This window comes from Mustela putorius, unplaced genomic scaffold, assembly GCF_011764305.1.
Source record: "Mustela putorius furo isolate JIRA1106 unplaced genomic scaffold, ASM1176430v1.1 tig00000129_pilon_pilon_pilon, whole genome shotgun sequence".
NCBI lineage: Eukaryota > Metazoa > Chordata > Mammalia > Carnivora > Mustelidae > Mustela > Mustela putorius.
Genome location: NW_025421290.1, coordinates 52,248,054 through 52,255,379, shown reverse-complemented (window position 1 = coordinate 52,255,379; position 7,326 = coordinate 52,248,054). Strand labels below are relative to the sequence as shown.

General features: G+C 57.6%; 1 long non-coding RNA gene across 1 annotated transcript; it reads left to right on the top strand.

Moving 5' to 3' along the window:
* The first annotated feature begins 1 nt into the window (after position 1).
* Positions 2-3,395, top strand: LOC101676707. The gene is made up of 4 exons (XR_006605070.1): positions 2-122; positions 781-934; positions 1,426-1,601; positions 1,767-3,395. It is a non-coding gene; the product is annotated as an uncharacterized LOC101676707 (long non-coding RNA).
* The last annotated feature ends 3,931 nt before the right edge of the window (positions 3,396-7,326 follow it).

The following is a 7,326-nucleotide window of genomic DNA, read 5'->3' as shown; positions in this document are numbered from 1 at the left end:
GGAGGAGGAGCAGGCCAGGGGAGGGACCTGCCGCTGGGTGATCAAGAAGTTTGGACTTGGTCCCAAGGGCAACGTGGCGCCGCAGGAGAGTTTCATGCCAGCCGAGATGCGCCCTGATGAGGGTATTAGCTCTGGGTGCCCAAGAGGGTGGGTGGCGGGGGGGGGGGGGGGGGGGGGGGGGGGGGGGGGGGGGGAACGGTCAGGTATCCAGCCAGAGGCCCTGCGCTAGAAGCGGTGGGGGCTGAGGAGCGGGAAGAGAACGGAGTATTCCCCGGTGGCCCCCCAGAGCTGCCCTTCTCCCGCTGCAGCCCCGCCCTGGGCTCCGCACCGTCTGTGGCCCCATGCCCCACCCCCACTGGCTTCCGGGTGAGTCTGGCCTCCAGCCCAGAGGTTGGGGAATTTCCCCAACTTCCTACTGGACCAGAGGCCCCAGTCCCTCCCCAGGGTCCCTTTCCTGTCCTCTGAGGGCTGGGACCAGCCCCCACCCAGATGTTCACCTACCCTTGTACACAGCTTGGTAAATGGCCGTTCACAAAAGTCCTTTTCTTGGGGCACCTGGGTGGCTCAGTCGTTAAGTGTCTCCCTTTGGCTTTGGTCATGATCCCAGCGTCCTGGGATCCAGCCCAGCACCTGGCCCCTGCTCAGCGGGGCGCCTGCTGCTCCCTCTCCCGTCCCCCTGCATGTGCTGTCTCCCTCCCTCTCTCTGATAGATAGATAAATAAATAAATAAAATCTTAATTTAAAAAGTCCTTTTCTCTCTTTGTGTCTGTCTCCTGCCAGGACCCTGACTTCTCTAGGGAGAAGGGCGGGAGAGGCAAGTGTGGTTCCCGGCGGTCGCCTGGACAGCCCCTGTCCCTGGGGATCAGGGGAGCGGACGCGCAGGGATGGGCAGTTGACAGATTGACACAGGGGTCGAGAGCCCGAGGACAAGCAGGTGAGCTGTCCGGCAATATTTGGGGGTTCAGGACAGAGCTAGGGCAGCAGCTTGGGCCCCGTCAGACAAGGGGAGATCCCTGGAGCCACAGGGGGGGCCCACACAGAAGGAGGCCCTCCCAGGCAGGAATCCACAGAGGAGCGAGGGAAGGAAAACAGGACAAGGGGGCCACAGCCCCCCAAACGGACCCGTATGGTGAACACAAGCAGTGAAAGTGGCTGCAGGGTGTCCTTTATGACTACACAAACCAGTTCTGAAGTCCACCTGAAGAAGAAAGGCACGAGAATGAGCCGAGAGACACGGTCGGCTCCGTGACCACTCTCGGTTTGGGCTCAGGTCCTGATCTCGGGGTGGTGGGATGGAGCCCCATGCCGGGCTCTGCGCTCCGCGGGGAGCCTGCTTGAGATTCTCTCTCCCTGTCTCTCTGCCCATCCCCTGTGCGTGCTCTCTCTCTCTCTCTCTCTCAAATGAATAAATAAATCTTTATAAAGGGGGGGAGAAGAAGAAATAGGCCGAAAGTGCTAGGACGGCCACGTCCCCGAGACAGTGCACGGACAGCCTCGAGCGCATGGAAGGGTCTCGGCATCACCCGCCCCTGGGCAGCCCAGCGTGTCCCACTGCGAGACCCAGCGAACACCATCAGGAAAGCTACTAGCAAGAAAAGCAGGTACGTCGACAGATAAAATAAGCTCTGGCAGGGATGTGGAGAAATTGGAACCCTGTGCACTGCTGGTGGGCATGTAGCAGGGTGCAGCTGCTCTGGGGAACAGTACGGCAGTTCTTCAAAAACTTACAAATAGAATTATTATATGATGCATTCATTCCACGTCAGGTTTCACCCAGAGAGCTGAAGGCAGGGACCCAGATGCCTCCAGCGCGGGGCTCCCAGCACCACTACTCACAGTGGCCAAAAGGTGGCAGCACCCAGCACCCATCCGCGGACAATCGGGCCCTACCTCAAGTGTCGCTCAGTCAAGAAGGAAGGAGATCCTGGCTCCTGCCGCCCGTGGATGAACTGCGCGAACAGAGCCAGTCGCGAAAGGAAAAGACCTTTGTGGGTCCACTAACATGAGGCCCCTAGAGGAGTCAGACTCACGGGGACGGAAAGTCAGATGCGGGCGCTGGGGCTGGGGCAACGGGCTGGGAGTGTTCAGAGGGACAGAGTTCCAGTTTGGGGAGATGAAAAAGGTTCCGGAAGTTGGTGCTGGCAAAGGTTGCACAATGAGGTAAGCATGCTTCATGCCCCTGAACTTTACCTTTAAACATGGTGAAGATGGCAAGTTTCATAGTATGCAGATTAAACACAACAAAAAGGGGAAAAGGAAAAGCAGAAGATCCCTGCAACATTCTGAAGCGGAGGCCTCATCCTGCTGGAGAGCAGAATCTGTTGTAGAAGCAACCGGAACATTTTGCTATGGGCAGTTCACTGGACACATGGACCAGAGGTGTGTGTCGCCGTTTGTCACGTGACCGGGGGGCATTTAAAATCCACGAGAAAAGGGTATTATTTATCTGTCTCCAAAATGAAACCCTTATGGTCCAGAAACATAAGTGCAAAAAAGCACAGCACGACGAAAGCATTCCAAGAAAACACGGGAGACTTTGACAGTCTCGGGGTGAGGAAGGCTCTTCTCAGCATGATACAAATGCAGAAGCCACTAAAAATACAGCTTATAAGTCCAATTAAATTACAAATTGCAACATTTCTCATAGATACAACCTTTTAAGTCCAAGGACACGACAAACGGGAAACTTTGTAACGCGGATGCTCAAGGATGAGCTAGCAAAGCAGTCTCCAGCTCAGTGAGGTGAAGGCCGACCCCGCGTCCGAAGCCGTCGTGCTGCCGGACGCGCAGGGAAACGGGAACCGCTGTTTGTTGGACGAGGCTGAACTTCACTCACGGCCAGAGAAACGCAAGTGCCTGCTCCCTGGAGGTAGCTGTTTCCCCGCAGGGAGACCAGGACGTCTCAGCAGCGGTGGGGGGGAGGGATGGAGAGAGCCCCCCCCCCCCCGTGACATCCCGAAGGGGAGTGAGCAGTTTGCGTGGCGACGCACCTCACAAAGGCAGGTGTCGGGCCAGCCCTGCCTCCCTGCTGGGATGTGTGCGGTGGGGACAGGGCCGAGGGCAGCTGCGATTTCCATCACTGCCTTGCTTCTCCCAGCAAAGCCAGAGACAGGCTGCACGTGTGTCCACGCGAGGGCGCCCCTGAGTGAGGCTGGACCCCCTGCAGCCTTGGGCGAGCAGCAGCGTCCTGGGGAGCCCAGAACCATCTCTTTGATATTCGAAGTGAAGCCACAGCCCCTCTGTCTGGTCCCAGTCTGGTGTCTGCACATGGGAACTGGGGGTGGGGGCCCTGTTTCCACCACTTACCCTTAGCTTTGCTTGAAATTTCTTAAACCAGAAAGCTGTATTAAAGATGACAAGGGGGCGCCTGGGGGGCTCAGGGGGTTAAGCCTCTGCCTTCAGCTCAGGTCGTGGTCTCAGGGTCCTGGGATCGAGTCCCACATCGGGCTCTCTGCTCAGCGGGGAATCTGCTTCCCCCTCTCTCTCTGCCTGCCTCTCTGTCTACTTGTGATCTCTGTCAAATAAATAAAATCCTTAAAAAAAATAAAGAGGACGAGACGTGCTGTGTTCCTGAAGGAAGAGAGACTCAGGAGAGCGGCGGGAGCAGCCTGCAGCACACTCAGAGTCAGGGGAGCTCCCAGCAGGGCCGGCGGGCTTGGGGCCAAGGACACAAGGCTACAAGGTCAGGCAGGGGCCTGATGGGGTGGCTACAGCTTTAGGTGGAGTGTGCAGACCCCTCCTCCAGAGGTGGGACTGGAGCCAGGGGAAGAATCAAAGAGATGAAACCAGGCGGCCAGTCCCCAGCCCCAGGGCCCGGGGCCCTTTGAAGCCATTAAGCTCCACAGCCTCCAGCTGAGGTCAGGGCTGGGACCAGCCTGTGCTCCTGGGCCTCGTAGGCTACCCTCGAGGATTTGGGCCAGGGGTGTCCGTTTGAGCCTGCGCCTGCAGTGGCTGACCGTCAGGCAGCCCAGCCGCCTTGTCGTCCACGTGGGATCCTGGGGGTCCTGTGATACTGCGACTGTCCTCTTGCCTTTGGGGCTTCACACCCAGCCACTAGCATCAGGACATGGAGAGCTTCCAGCCTAAGCACTGGGCAGCGCTGCACGCAGAAGGAGGCCTCACAGCGGGCACCTGAGGGCACCTGAGGACACGGAAGTGCCCGACACACACTGGCAGAGGACCGCCCCGCCTCTCCCCTTCCCACAGTCAGCCTGGGCCTTGCACACCCCTGCCGGTGACCAGAAGCCGAAGGTCAGCTGCGACCAGGCGCTGGGCCTTCCTAGAGGTGAGGCAAGGAGACGACTCCTTGTTGGCATCGGCTGTACGGCTGCCCAGGTCTGCAGGGGCCTGCCCGGCCCGGGAGAGGACAGGAGCCACGCTTGTCTGCTGGCCCCAGTCCCGCTGGCCCCCAGCTAGGGAGCCTGCTGGGGCTGGGTCGCTGCCTGAGCAGTGGGGCCTGGCAACGGTGGTCCCGGGCATAGCCTTCCCCACTGGCCTCGCTGCCCATCAGAAGCCTGGAGGGTGCCCCAGCCCCCCCCCCCCACCCAGGCTTGCTGGCCTCCTGGAGACCCAGTCCTCGTGGCTGAAGGTGATTATCTGCAGACAGCAGGAGGCCAGAGCCCAGAAAGCCTGAGCTGCCCTTTGTCCACGCTTCGTTACCCACCCAGCTGAGACCCGGCACCTCTCTGCGGTGGGAGGCGCGCCATCTGTCCTTCTGGGGCCTGGCTGGGGAGCAGCAGGGCCCTGGGCTGCAGCAGGAGCGGCAGGAGCCCCAGGACCGGTAAACCTGAGGGGTGAGAGGTGGCTGGAAGCGTCTGGAAGGTGGGGTCCCCCCAGGCCGTCCCTGGGCCGCCCTCCTACAGGGCATGTGTCTGCCCACAGCCCTCCCAGAAGTGGCCCCTGCACAGGGGATGGATCCCTGATCCCCGAGTGGGGAAGACCGCATCCCTGCCCCCAGCGCCCCTCCCCCCACATCCCTGTCCCCCATGCCCCTGGCTATGGGACAGAGTCGGACAGTGAGGAGCTGGAACGTCCAGTCAAGGAAGCCCTGTTGCGGGCGCCTGGGAGGCTCAGTTGGTGGAGCGACTGCCTTCAGCTCAGGTCATGATCCCAGACTTCCAGGATCGAGTCCCGCATGGGGCTCCCAGCTCCACGGGCAGTCGGCTTCTCCCTCTGACCTTCTCCTCGCTCGTGCTCTCTCTCACTCATTCTCTCTCAAGTAAGTAAATAAAATCTTTAAAAAAAAAAAAAATGGGAAGCCCTGTTGCTCTCTTGCACCCTCGGTCTGGAACCCAGAGCCCATAGCAGCCGAGAGCCCAGGCCCCTCCCACCCCATGCTTGCCCACAGCCCTGCAGGTCCCCTGGGCAGACAAGGCAGGGGACCGTCTCCCGCGCCCCAGGGCCCTCTCTCAGGTGGCCCCCGGGAGCCGGCGCTGCCTCTGCCCCCTCCCCAGCCCGCGCGCGCAGGAGCAGGGCCGCTGGGTGGCCCGCATCCCCTCAGTGGCCAGAGGCACCAGATCGGCTCTTCTACTGGACGGGGCAGTGGCAGAAACGTCATTGGCTGGAGCTCTTGTGAGGATACAGAAGTGTCACATTTTATTAAGCAAAATGCCTTTTTATCTTGATTCCCATAATGGATGTTTTGTGTCATATCCCTGATTTATATTTTATTTTTTATATATTTTATATATTTATTCTAACACTACATTTCTTTCTTTGGTGCATTTTGACTCACGCACACAGGCTCTTTGTACAGTTTCAAATTTTTAAGGAAAGCCGCATATTTTTAAAACGTGTTCCAACAGCATTTGTAGGTTATGCGCGACCCACGTGTGAGCCCACTGCACGCCGTTGTCCAGGGCGCCCCACCTCCTTGGACTCTGTCCCCCCGCCCCGGCCCGCCTGCTCCCGGCCGCAGACCAGGCGCGCAGCTCTGTGATTCCCACGCGCGTGCTCGGCTTCTCCCTCAGTGTTTGCCGCACACCCAACGTGCGCCACGCAGCCGGCTCCTTCCCTCCCAGGGAAGCACTGGAACAAAACGCGGCAAGGTTCTGTGGCCTCAAACGGGGCAGAAATCCAATCCTTCCAAGGAGAGATACGCGATGGCAGCCTCCCAAGGTCAGAGGCAGAACCAAAAGGACCAACTCCCAAGTAGCAGAACGAGATGTACATGTGCTCACTGCTCTCCGGTGCAGTGGACTGGAGTTCTCAGACTCTTCTGGAATTGTGCTCGTGTGGAGCCGAGCGTGAGGTTCCCACCCAGAAACCATGGCCAGGGGAACCTGGTTTGCTCTCGGGCCAAATGTTAGGAGAAAAAGAAAAGAATACTGTATCCTGACATGTTTCCCTCTTAACAAATTTCTTACTAAAATAAATGCAACCTTAAAAAATAAATAAATGCAACATTATTTCTCTCATTATTCTGTTATAAAATTAAAACACACAATACAGGGCACCTGGGTGGCTCAGTCGCTGTGCGTCTGCCTTCGGCTCAGGTGATGATCCCGGGGTCCCGGGATCCAGCCCCGCATCGAGTTCCCTGCTCAAGTGAGGAGGCTGCTTCTCCCTCTCCCGCTCCCCCCGGCTGTGCTCCCTCTCTCCCTGTGTCCCTCTGTCAAGTAAATAAATAGATAAATATTTTTTAAAAGATTTTATTTATTTATTTGAGAGAGAGAGAAGGAATGAGAGAGAGAGAGGGAGCATGAAAAGGGGAGAGGCAGAGGGAGAAGCAGACTCCCCGCTGAGCGGAGAGCCCGATGCAGGGCTCGATCCCGGGACCCCAGGATCATGACCTGCGCAGAAGGCAGAGGCTTAACCCTCTGAGCCACCCAGGTGCCCAATAAATAAATTTTTTTTAAAAACACAATATATATGATTTTAAAAATACAAGGTATATAATTTTTAAAATTTCTTACATCAGATCATCTGCTGGATTAATCTTACCGTCCACCCATCAGATCTAGGCGCTCCTTATAGTTTATCAGACCATTTAGTTTTTAATCACAATCGTGAAATGCCAGGCATCCGAAAGTCTCAGCACCAAGCAAACACTTCTGTTTCCGCTCTGGCGAGTAGCAAATATCAGACAAAACCTGCACCAAGAACGACCTCAAAAGCTTGATTTGAAAGCACATGGCAGGGCGCCTGGGGGGCGCAGTCAGTGATGCCCCTGCCTTCGGCTCAGCTCACGATCCCGGGGTCCCCGGGGTGGAAGGTGGGCCCCTGGCTCTGCGGGGGGTCTGCTTCTCCCTCCCCCCACCCCACTCAAGATCGCTCTCTCTCTCCCAAATAAATAAATAACAACTTTTTTATTTTTAAGAGATTTTT